This window comes from Ovis canadensis, chromosome 26 (genome assembly GCF_042477335.2).
Source record: "Ovis canadensis isolate MfBH-ARS-UI-01 breed Bighorn chromosome 26, ARS-UI_OviCan_v2, whole genome shotgun sequence".
In the NCBI taxonomy this organism is placed as follows: Eukaryota; Metazoa; Chordata; class Mammalia; order Artiodactyla; family Bovidae; genus Ovis; species Ovis canadensis.
Window position 1 is genome coordinate 41,390,900 of NC_091270.1, and position 12,727 is coordinate 41,403,626.

General features: G+C 38.7%; 1 long non-coding RNA gene across 3 annotated transcripts in view; it reads right to left on the reverse strand.

Moving 5' to 3' along the window:
• LOC138430874 (uncharacterized) overlaps positions 1–12,727 on the reverse strand; it is a 318,052-nt gene that overhangs the window by 99,347 nt on the left and 205,978 nt on the right. Inside the window, exon 7 of one of the 3 annotated variants that reach the window (XR_011253433.1) lies at positions 10,529–10,634. The exons of 1 other annotated variant lie outside the window; for it this stretch is intronic. This is a non-coding gene — a long non-coding RNA (uncharacterized lncRNA). Of the gene's footprint in view, positions 1–9,222; positions 10,635–12,727 lie in introns of those variants that run through there. One more of the 3 variants, XR_011253434.1, reaches the window with a different exon arrangement.

The following is a 12,727-nucleotide window of genomic DNA, read 5'->3' on the forward strand; positions in this document are numbered from 1 at the left end:
GTATATACTGTCACTCTGCATATTTAACTTACAGACAGAGTACATCATGAGAAATGCTGGGCTGGCACTCAGTTGTGTCCACCTCCTAGAGACTCCATGGACTGCTGCAAGCCAGCCTTCCCTGTCCATCACCATCTCTCGGAGCTTACTCAAACTCATGTCCATTGAGTTGGTGATGCCATCCAGCCATCTCATCCTCAGTCATCCTCTTCTTCTCCTGCCTTCAATCTTTCCCAGCATCAGGGTCTTTTCTAATGAGTCAGTTCTTCCCATCAGGTGGCCAAAATATTGACGCTTCAGCTTTAGCATCAGTTCTTCCAATGAATATTCAGGATTGATTTCCTTCAGGATGGACTGATTTGATCTCCTTGCAGTCCAAGGGGCTCTCAAGAGTCTTCTCCAACACCACAGTTCAAAAGCACCAATCCCTTAGTGCTCAGCCTTCTTTATGGTCCAACTCTCACACCCATACATGGCTACTGGAAAAACCATACCACAAGAACAAATCTGACTCCATATTGGATCTGTTACTTTAACTTTTGCATGCTATCACATTTGTTACAAATTAACAATATTGTCTATATCTTGAAATATACAGGATAATTCATTCTCCAGGCTCTGACCTTTAAAGGTACATAACACTTCTCCATTCATTTAGAGATAAAAAATTGCAGAACAAAGAACAACATTTGTCTTGGAGGTTTAAAGGAACGCCATGACCTGACCTAGGTGGAGAGCTGCAAGAACAAAGGATTCCACACCAAAAATGTATGCAACCACTGGCCACACCCCTCTCCTTTTAGTATAAAAGAAGCCTGAATCGTAACTTGGGTAAGATGGTTCTTTGGAATACTAGTCCACCATCTTTCTGGTCTGCTGCCACTGTGAATTAAGTGGCTATTCCTTGCCCCAACAACGTGTCTATTTATTGGCCTATCAAACTGCAAATAGTAATTGTGTCTTACTGTCTTTATAGCTGAAGTGCTTAGCAAAGTGTCTGGAACAGAGCATGTGGTCAGTCACAATCCAATAAATGAAGGTCTGCCCTCATAAATTTATCAGATCCTATAACTTCACCCACTCGTGAAGTTAATGGTGGAATCCCATCTTTTAAGAAGTAGGAATTTTGAAAATTAATGGATCTGGTAGATTTCTTTCCCTCTAGTCAATAATAACAATACTGAAAGTCAAAGTGCTAGTTGCTTAGTCGTGTTCAACTCTTTGCCACCCAATGGACTGTAACTTGCCAGGTTCCTCTGTCCATGGAATTCTCCAGGCAACAATACTGGAGTGGGTAGCCATTCCCTTTTTCAGGGGATCTTCCTGACCCAGAGATCCAACCCAGGTCTCCTGCATTGCAAGCAGATTCTTTACCATCTGAGTCATCAGGAAAGCCCTAATAACAATACCACAAACACTGATACACTCACACACACACACCGTAATATATAGACGAATGCATTGTTTTAGTTTTATATTTTCTTCTGATTGTCAAGTTATTTGCCTTAGTTAAGGTCTTCATTCTTGAAGACAATAATAATGGTAACCATAGCTATCATTTACGGTGTTCCTTGGATTAAGGATTTACCAGAAAGACTGAGCGACTTCACTTTCACTTTTCACTTTCATGCATTGGAGAAGGAAATGGCAACCCACTCCAGTGTTCTTGCCTGGAGAATCCCAGGGACGGGGGAGCCTTTTGGGCTGCCGTCTATGGGGTAGCATAGAGTTGGACACGACGGAAGTGACTTAGCAGTAGCAGCAGCAAAACATCTCCAAGGGTAGTTCTAAAAGGTAGGCACAATTATTTCTATTTCACAAATACTGAGCGTGCAAAGTTAATACCATAGCCGTTATTACACGGCTTTAATTTTTTTAAAAAAAAAAGAAAGAAAGAAAAGCTAGTCCTGTAATCCAGGTCTGTGAGAATTGAAAACCCATTCACTTTTCCTAATCAGGCTGTTTCCCAGTATTTTTAGCCCATTGAAAGGGCTGTGGACTCAGGCTCCTTGGTACAAGAGTCAAGACTCACAAATTGACAGCTAGTTGGGAATTGCAAACATTTTCTTTTCTTGCTGCTTTAATCAAAGAGGCTTTCACTTAAATATTAAAGTTTGACAGTAGAAGCATAAATAGAAACGGTTAATGAATATTCTAACTGTCCCCTCTTGCATTAATATGCATTGAATTTTTAGCTGGGTCATGTTCCCCAAGGGCTATCATTCTAGTTTATATACCTTCCTTCTAATTTCAGTAATAAGCTAATTTCCAACAATAACTGTCCATAGTTTAATGTTACCCCTAAGGAGTGTCTAATGTTCTGTATAAGCAAAACACACACAAAGTCTCCTCCTGGGGGTGGCTGTACTTTTCTTTTCACAATTGAGACTTATAAGCTGCAGTGATATGCTAAATTGCACCCCTCTTGAAAGGGATTTTTAAACTATACATATCTGAACAGTGTTTTTTCGTTTTGTTTTTAAGGTTGTACACTTATAATTCCAATGATTAAGTACTTTGGCTTTGGAGGCAATCAAACATGTCATCTAGTAGTTCCGTAATCTTGAGCAAGTTGCTTATCTTCTCTTGCGTCTTGGTTTCCTTTTCTGGATCAATATGAAGGGCTTTGTTTATTTTTTACTATAAAGGCAATTATCTAGATTCAGAAAAGACTATTTTTGCTATTTGAAAATTTAATTAATAGTTAACTTATCTACAGTACAAATTCCAAAACCTAGCTTTCCTTTCAACAATCACATTTAAGATGGCCTTTGATTAATGTTTGCTCAACTCCAGTTGAACAATTTACAACTTAGTTAATTAAACACCTTAAACTCTATTTATAAATTTAATATATTCAATTTCCTTTTCAAGCCCTTCAACTATCTTCCTTTTTAGCCAATCTTTCTAATAACTCAATTCTTGTAAATTTAATAAGTGAAACTTATAATGAATTTCAATTTGTCTTAAACATTAAATGCAATAAGCACACAAAGATTATTTCAATATTCTTAAACCTAACACAAGAGTAATACTACTGTGGATTCTACCTACTTCATCTCCTTTAAACTCAACTTTAAACCTTCTTGGAGTTAAAAGATTCTTGACTTCATGAGCAAGAGTCCCAGGCAAACTGTAGTAACTGTCCCAAGAGAACTGAGGTTACCATCTCAAGCAAGTGAAAAAGGTTAATGACTAGAGACCCAAAATCTGGGGGCTTTGTACATGCAGGAAGATTCTCTTATCCACCAGTGGACACATGGATTCATTTCTATGGCTACAATAATAAAGGATTCAAAGTCCTTACTTTTAAAATAGATTTGGTCTTGCCAATGTCTTCTGTGGGCAAGGTATACCATGACCTAATTATTTCATCTAAACATATCTACACTGTTTGGATCTAACTTCTTTCAATAATTTCTGTACTGACTATCAGAATTATGCTTTTTTATTTTTTTTAAAAAAATTCTGTTTTAGCCATTGCAAAAACACCCCAAAAATATGTCCTTTTCCTTATAGGGGACTGGAATGCAAAAGTAGGAAGTCAAGAGACACCTGGAGTAACAGGCAAGTTTGGCCTTGGAGTACAGAATGAAGCAAGGCAAAGGCTAACAGGGTTTTGCCAAAAGAACATGCTGGTCATAGCAAACACCCTCTTCCAACAACATAAGAGAAGACTCTACACATGGACATCACCAGATGGTCAGCACCGAAATCAGATTGATTATATTCTTTGTAGCCAAAGATGCAGAAGCTCTATACAGCCAGCAAAAACAATACAGGGAGCTGACTGTGGCTCAGATCATGAACTTCTTATTGCCAAATTCAGACTTAAATTGAAGAAAGTAGGGAAAACTGCTAGACCATTCAGGTATGACCTAAATCAAATCCCTTATGATTATACAGTGGAAGCGACAAATAGATTCAAGAGATTAGATCTAATAGACAGAGTGCCTGAAGAACTATGGACAGGAGGCAGGGATCCAGACCGCTTCCAAGAAAAAGAAATGCAAAAAGGCAAAATGGTTGTCTGAAGAGAACTTACAAACAGCTGTGAAAAGAAGAGAAACAAAAGGCAAAGGAGAAAAGGAAAGATATACCCATTTGAATGCAGAGTTCCAAAGAATAGCAAGGAGAGATAAGAAAGCCTTCCAATCAATGCAAAGAAATAGAGGAAAACATCTCTTCAAGAAAATTAGAGATACCAAGGGAACATTTCATGCAAAGATGGGCACAATAAAGGACAGAAATGGTATGGACCTAACAGAAGCAGAAGATATTAAGAAGAGGTGGATAAACAGAAAGTGAAGTCGCTCAGTCGTGTCCGACTCTTTGCGACCCCATGGACTGTAGCCTACCAGGTTCCTCTGTCCATGAGATTCTCCAGGCAAGAATACTGGAGTGGGTTGCCATTTCCTTCTCCAGGGAATCTTCCCAACCCAGGGATCGAACCCAGGTCTCCTGCATTGGAGTCAGACGCTTTAACCTCTGAGCCACCAGGGAATCCCAGGATAAACAGAAGAACTATACAAAAAAGATCTTCATGACTCAGATAACCATGATGGTGTGATCACTCACCTAGAGCCAGACATCCTGAAGTGCAAAGTCGAGTGGGTCTGAGGAAGCATCACTATGAACAAAGCTAGCGGAGGTGATGGAATTCCAGTTGAGCTATCTCATATCCTAAAAGATGATGTTGTGAAAGTGCTGCACTGTCAGTATTTCTACGTATTTTCTCTCAAGTGTGTTGGTCCAGAGAGGAAATACCTGGAAGTATCTCCTGTCTGGTGTGGAGATAGACCTGGTGTGGGCTTCCCTGGTGGCTCAGACGGTAAAGGGTCTGCCCACAATGCGGGAGACCTGGGTTCGATCCCTGGGTCAGGAAGATCCCCTGGAGAAGGAAATGGCAACCCACTCCAGTAATCTTGCCTGGAAAATTCCATGGACAGAGGAACCTTGTAAACTACAGTCCACGGGGTCGCAGAGTCAGGCACAACTGAGCGACGTCACTTCACTTCACTTCACGTAGAAATACTGACAGGTTCACATTTGTCTAAGAAATGGATAGGAATGAACTAGAGTAAAGCCCACTAGTCAGCACATCCACACAGTACTTTTATACCTTATTCTAATTATTACATGGGGTTGCAGGGTCAGACATGACTGAAGCGATTTAGCATGCATGCATGGATGTTATTATAATCAATAGCTAAGAACAAGCAAAATGTGGAAATCTCTCACCTGAAAGAAGAAAGACCAAAATATTTAAACTAGAAAGATAGAATAAAAAGAAGCAATTTAAAAAGATCAAAAAAGCAGAGCAAAATTTCCAAGGAATAAAAGAAGACCCTAAAATATCCTTGCCTGGAAAATTGCATGGACAGAGGAGCCTGGTGGGCTACAGTCCATGGGGTCACAAAGAGTTGGACACGACTTAGTGACTAAAACACCAGCACCAAAATATCCTTAGAGAACTATAAGAAGATGTCCATTTAAAAGGAGAAACTATTATTAAAATTATAATCCATTTTTATGTTAAAAATCACAGGGACGTCCTGGTGGTCCAGTGGCTAAGACTCCACGCCCCCAGGGCAGGGGGCCTGGGTTCCATCCCTGATTGAGGAACTAGAGTGTTTTGGTCCAATAACCAAATAACAACTGTTAGAGAAGGTAAAACAAGAGAAAAATTAAAAGAGGGAAAGTGTGAGGAAAAGAATAAAAGGAAACTACCCAGGACCAAAGCAGATGGGTTTCTAGACTAAAAATGTCCATTAAAAAGTTTCATCAGCCATTTTTCATCATAAAACTTCAGACATTTACAGATAGAGAGGATCCTTAAAAAGCTTACAAAGAGGAAAAAGGAAAAACAGTTCTTGGCATGGAATGGGGCTTTTCCACAGCAAAATTTCTAGCAATGCTAGAAAGCAAAGGAGACATTTCTTCAAAATTCAGAGGGATAACAATCTTAAAATTAGAATTCAGTAGTCAGCCAAGCTATTAGCCAATCATATTTTCAAATATTCGAGGACTTAACATTTTTCTTCACCTCTCAAGCACTGTTTATCAGGCAGCTCCTGTGTTTGTCTGGAGAAGGCAATGGCAACCCACTCCAGTACTCTTGCCTGGAAAATCCCATGGACAGAGGAACCTGGTGGGCTGCAGTCCATGGGGTCGCTAAGAGTTGGACACGACTGAGTGACTTCATTTTCCCTTTTCACTTTCATTCCCTGGATAAGGAAATGGCAACCCACTCCAGTGTTCTTGTCCGGAGAATCCCAGGCACGGTGGAGCCTGGTGGGCTGCCATCTATGGGGTCGCACAGAGTTGGACACGACTGAAGTGACTTAGCAGCAGCAGCAGCAGCCTGTGTTTGTCCAGCAGCAAAACAAGAGAATAGACCAAGAAAAAAGATGACAAAGAATTGAGGCAACAAAAGTTGCAGCGTAGGAAGAAGTGAACTAGAGCCCCAGGTTGTTAGCTATGCACTGGGCATGGCACAGTCGTTCCAGAAGAGAACAGCAGAGGGTCCCAGGAGGAAAAGCTCCAGGAGAAAATGGAATCAACAGGATTCTCGACGTGTTTGCGCATGTAGAGAATAAGATTTAGGAAGTTTTTCAAGCAAATCCATAGAAAAAAAGTCAAATTTGTCTTTACCAGAGACAGGGGATGGGGGGGAAGGTGAACTGAAAGAAGACATCCAAAAGGTACAAACTCCCAGTTTTAAGATAAATATTCTAGGGATGTAACATGCGTGTGTATGCAGTCACCTCAGTCATGCCTGTCTCTTCGTGACCCATGGACTGTAGCCCACCAGGCTCCTCTGTCCATGGGATTTTCCAGGCAAGAATACTGCAGTGGGTTGCCATTTCCTTCTCCAGGGAATATTCCCGAACCAGGGTGCAACCCAGGTCTGTTATGTCTCCTACAATGGCAGGTGGGTTCTTTATCACTAACACCACCAATGAACACATCTGTAAATTTTACATGAAAGTTGTTAATAGAGTAAATCGTAAGAGTTCTCATCACAAGGAAAAACTTTTTCCATTTCTTTAATTTTGCATCCATATGAGATGGAAGATCTTCACTAAACATTGTAGGAAACATTTCATGATGTACGTAAGTCAACTCATTATGCAGTACACCTTCAACTTATACAGTGTTGTGTGCCAATTATACCTTAATTAAACTAGAAGAAAAAAAGATTTAGTAAGTTTTTGCAAATCTGGTAGAGTTGATAAGAACCTATGAGAATCTGGGGTCTTGTTTTCCTTTACTGAACTTTCTATATTCTTATCACTACTCATTATGTCCTGGAGAAACCAGTAAGTCCATCACAAGGAGTTGCGGTTCAGTAATGAACAACAATTGCACAGTTAAAATGATGTGAGAAAAAAATATTGATTCAACAAAAAATTTTGATCGGCCTATGTAGGAAAGACAGATATATGTCAAGAGCAGTGACGATTCCAAGGGCAGTGGGAAATGAGAGTACTTTGTTTCCTCCTCACATAATAAAAATTCAAGTTTTGACTTTTGGTTTGGATGTAGACAGCTGAAAGACACCAGTGTATCAACCTGACAATGAAACAAGTTGGATAAGCTACAGAATCATAGTTTCTTTAAACACATGGAGCTAAAAACACAAGGAAACCTGAATGAACAAAAACCCAGAAGAAAATAAAAAGCTGTTTGCAGGAGTGAAGAGATTTATGGCTGTTTTCATTCCTGAAAGGGCATCAGAAGATGTAACCCACCAGAAACAGGAGGAGGAAAAAGTCGGCTAACTGCTGAAAATTAATAGTTGTGAGTGGGCTGCCATAATAGATTAGAATTTGAAAGATCCTGGTTGAAGACAAGACAGGAGTGCAGAAAGAAATTGCCTCTGAGGCATGCAAGTCTTCCCCCAAAGGTAAGGCAGCAGCTGCTGAAGGCTGGGGATGGGGAATAAGACACATTTAAAATATACTCACATAGGCTAAAGATAAAGATACCATGCTAACTAACTAGCTGGAGTGGTTATACAAATATCACGTAAAGTAGGCTCAGAGGAAAGAATTACCACCCAGGGATAAAGATGTACATTTTATAATAATTTAAGGGATGAATTCATCAAGAAGGCATAGCATTCCTAAATGTTTATGTGCTTAATAACAGAGTTTTAGTACACCTGAAGCAAAAACTGATACAACTGTAATAAGAAAGAGACAAACCCAGAATCACAGTCAGAGATTTCAACACTCATCTCTCAAAAAGTGAAAGATCGAGTACTCTGAAAATCAGTAAGGACGGAGAAAACGTGAACAGCAATAATGACCACCTTGAGGTAATTGCCACTTACAAAAACTCCATCCAGTAGTAAAATACACGTTATCTTCAAATACACGCGGAGCACTCCCAAGACAGGCCATATTTAGGTCCATGAAGCAAATCTCAGTAAACGTAAAAGATTCAAGTCTTCAATATGTTCTCTAACCACAACGGAATTAATTTAGAAATCAGCAATTTAAAATGCCTGGAAAAATCCATGATTATTTGAAAATAAAACAACATACTTCTAAATAACCTGTGGGTCAAAGACAGGATTAAAAAGAAAATTAGAAAGTGTTTTGTAATATAATAGGAACACAATATAATAAAAATTGGTGGGATGCACCTAAAACAATGCTTAAAAGAAAATGTATAGTTTTTGATGCTTATATTAGAAAAATGTAAACAGTGTTCTTACCTCCCACCAAAAGAAACTAGAAAAAGAAGAACCAATAAGGAGGAGAAATAATAAGCAGAAAGCAATGAGATAGAAAATAGACAATAGAGAAAAATCAGCAAATAGTAATTTTTTTAAAGAATATAATCAATTAATAAGCCTTAACTAGACTAATCAAGAAAAAGAGAAAGAAAACAAAGTAACTAGTATCAGGAATGAAAAAGAAGAATTACTACAGCTTCTGCAGATATTTAATGAGTAATAAGCAGATATGTGGAATAATTTTATATCAATAATTTTAATAATTAGATAAAAATTAAAAATTCTTGAAAACTACAGCTTACCAAAAGAGACACTAGAAGAAATAAAAACTATAGACAATCCTATACCTATTAAACAAATTTGATTTATAATAAAATACCTCTTTCCTGAAAAGCTCTGGACTCAAACTGAAATCTCCCAAGCATTTTAAAAAGAACAATCTTACCCCAAATCTTTCAGAAACAAAAAAGACGGGATATTTCCCAGTATACTTTATGAGGCCACCATAATCCTAATACCAAAACCCAGTAAAGATATTACATGAAAAGAAAACTAAAAACTGATATTGTGTGAACAAAGACACAGAAATTCTTTCCAAATATTAACAATTCAAATCCAAAATATTTAAAAAGAAACATGCATCATGGCCCAATGGTTACTTAAGAATTTTAAACTAATCATTGTAATTCACTGTATCAGCAGACAATATAGAAATCATATGATATTTTTAAGAGATGCAGGAAAAAAATTGATGAAATTCAACACCCATTGATGATCAAAATAAGTGAACAAACACAATTCAGCAAACAGAGAATAGAGGCGAACTTCCTCAACTTAACAAAGGGAATCTATTACCACAAAAAGTCTACAAGTAACATCATACTTCAAAATGAAAAAAAATGAATGTACTTTTACCCCTAAGATCAAGAACAAGGGAAAATTCTTTAAATGTCATACAGGAAGTCCTAACCAGTGAAATAAGCCAGGAATAAAAGATAAAAGGTACAAAAACTATAAGGAAAGAAGTAAATCTGTCTTTATTTTAATTCATTAAATACTTCCTAAAATTAAAAAAAAATTAGACACTGTAAGTATATGACTGAAAAATATAGATGTAAATTCAAAAAAAATAAGACATTAAATGATGTGGGAGTGGAGAGCATTGGGGTAATGTAGTGCTTTTTAGCTTTGTGGTGCTTTTTGGGTTTTTAAAACCTCTATTTTACTTTGATAAAAAGTAAATTAAATTAAAAAGAAAAAGAGAAAAAAAGGCCTCAGCAGGCATTAAGAACATTTATTCAACTCCAACCATTTCTTCAAAGACAATTTCTCTATTTAATAAGGCCTTTTTCCTTGACTGTAAATTAAAGTGTTGACTGAGTTTTGCCCTCTTTGGCAACAAAGCTTGTGAAATCCAGAAGTACTTAAAAATGCAAGCACATTTTCATGTATTAATAGACTGCAATCAAAGCTTGGAATAAAAATAAAAATGTAAATTTCAGGCATAATTAATGAGCTTTAAAATTGCTTTCCCATGGAGAGAATTAATAGTTTTTGGCTGTTAGCCCCAAGGGCAAGCATCTATGCTAACATAAATGGGTCTGTAGACATATGAACGTATATTTTCATGGCTATTTGCATTAATATCTATAAATGTGTATACATTTATGTCCATCAACTAGTCAGCAAAAAGACAATTTTATGATACTTAATTACAATTTGTTTTAAGAATTTATTTTAGCCAGAAAAATTCTACATTCATTTTACACTTATGTTACTAACCTCCACTTTTAGTATCAGCTGTCTATTTTTAATTCACGTTTAATGGGTTGAGACTGTTTCTGAGTCCAGACATTCAGTTCACTCAATCTCAGGCCAAAGGCAAAATCTAGGAAAAGGAAGAAATAACACATTTTCAGTGAGGGACAGAATACTTCTTGGGTCCGCTTCCTCAGTCCCTCTGACTTGCCCTGCTGCTTATATTATGAATAAATGAATTGCTGCATTCTGTGGACATAGCCCATGGTCTCTATTTTTCTTTGTATGAATGTATCTTGAAAAGTTTCCCCCAACTGAACTTATAACTAACATTTTACACAAGATGTCAAGAGATCGCAGTTACTCGATAACTACCAAGATTTCAAGAATTGCAAGAAACAGAATTATCCCTCCAGGGAAATGCATGTAAAGCTCGTGGACCGCTTCTCAAGAGGAAAGGGCAGAAAACACAATAAAGCAGAGCAGACATACTTTGGAAAGCCAACGCCCTCTGCACAGTGTTGACTGGTGTCAACTGTGAAAGAGGAGCATAACTCACATACATGAAACACACCAGGTAAATAGCTATACCAGCCAGCTGATCTGTGCCTATCAGATTCAAAGTGGCCACGGGTGCCTTTTAGGTAGGTTATATCCTCATGAGCGTGTCCTGATTCCTTTCCGAAGACTCAAAAAATAGCTGGTTGTTTCTACCCTTTGGGGAATCACTTTTTCTTTGCCCTCCACCCTAGCCCAAACAACCTCTTCATTTTACTTTTTCGCTGGAAGACGTTTATCTTTAAATAATGTCTCCAGGGACTTCTGTTTCTGGGGAAATGGAGTAGACGTATGCTTCCCTACTCCTCTCACTGTGAACAACTATCAACCTTAGACAGTGTACATAAAACAAATGTAAGAAGACTCGGAAAGCTGGAGAGCAGAAGACAGATCAACTAGGGACCTTGCGACCCAAGGAACAATAAGATGATGAGTTCTCTGAGTTTTTTCATTTATTTGCTTGCTTCGCAGCCCAAAGTCAGAGCTAAAACAACCAGCAACTCAGAATCACCCACAAGGGTAGATTAGAAAGTCCCCAGTAAAAAGGAAATGGCAGCCCACTCCAGTATTCTTGCCTGGGGAATTCCATGCACAGAGGAACCTGGGATCCATGGGGTCACAAAGAGTTGGACACAACTAAGTGACTAAAACACACCCAGCATCACCCACAAAGGTAGATTAAAAAGCCCCCCGCTTTCTCTAGCCAAAGGATCAAGGAAGGGGTAGCCCTACATGATAGAAAACTCTTAGACAATGACCAAGCCACTCCAGCCAACACCCCCCCGAAAGAACGGTGGCCTCACCACCATCTGTGCCTGAAGTGGTCAAGGGGAGAGCCTAAACTTCCACCCAGGCAGGGGGGTGATGAGGCATCCCGAAGCCGCAGCAAATGAAGTTAGAGAAGACCAAGGAGGGGGTTGGGACTTTCATCTCTGCCAGACAGGAGCAGTCCCCCTTCCCCAGAAGTATCAAGAGAGACTATGTGGGGAGCCCGGACTCTCAGCTTCTCCTGGCAATAATGAAAGATCCCTCCTTCTCTTTGCTGGAGTGACATCAAAAGAAGCCTGTGGAGGGTCAGAACTTTCACTTTCACCGAAGAGTAAAGAAGCTGTTTCCCTCTGGTGGGACCGACAGAGGTCACATGGGAGGCGATAATAAGGCATTCCTACTTCTACCAGCTACAGGGGTATTGGCAGATGCTTAGTGGCTAAGTCAGAATTCCCAACTCTCCCCAGCAGTATCGAGGAGCCCTCCCTCATGGGTGTCAATGGAAAGCCAGTGGGGAACTTAGACCTCTACCTCAACCTGGCAGAAATGAGGCAGCCTCCCTTGCTTTCTTTCCTGAGCAGAGTCACAGACACAGTGAAAACAGAGAGTTTAAATAAGATGCAGAAATGTCAAAAATGTCTAGCTTTCAAGAGAAAAGCATTCATCACAAGAAGAAATAGAAAAGATTTCAAACTGAGTGAAAAAAGACAATGAATAATGCCAATACCAAGATGACAAAAGCGTTAGAATTATTTGATAAATAATCTTTACGGATAAATATTTTAAAGCAGCTATCATAAAAATGCCTCCAATGAGCAATTATGAAAACACCCGGGACCAATGCAAATGTAGAATGTTTCAATGAAGAAGAAAAAGCATTCAGCAAAGAAACAGAAA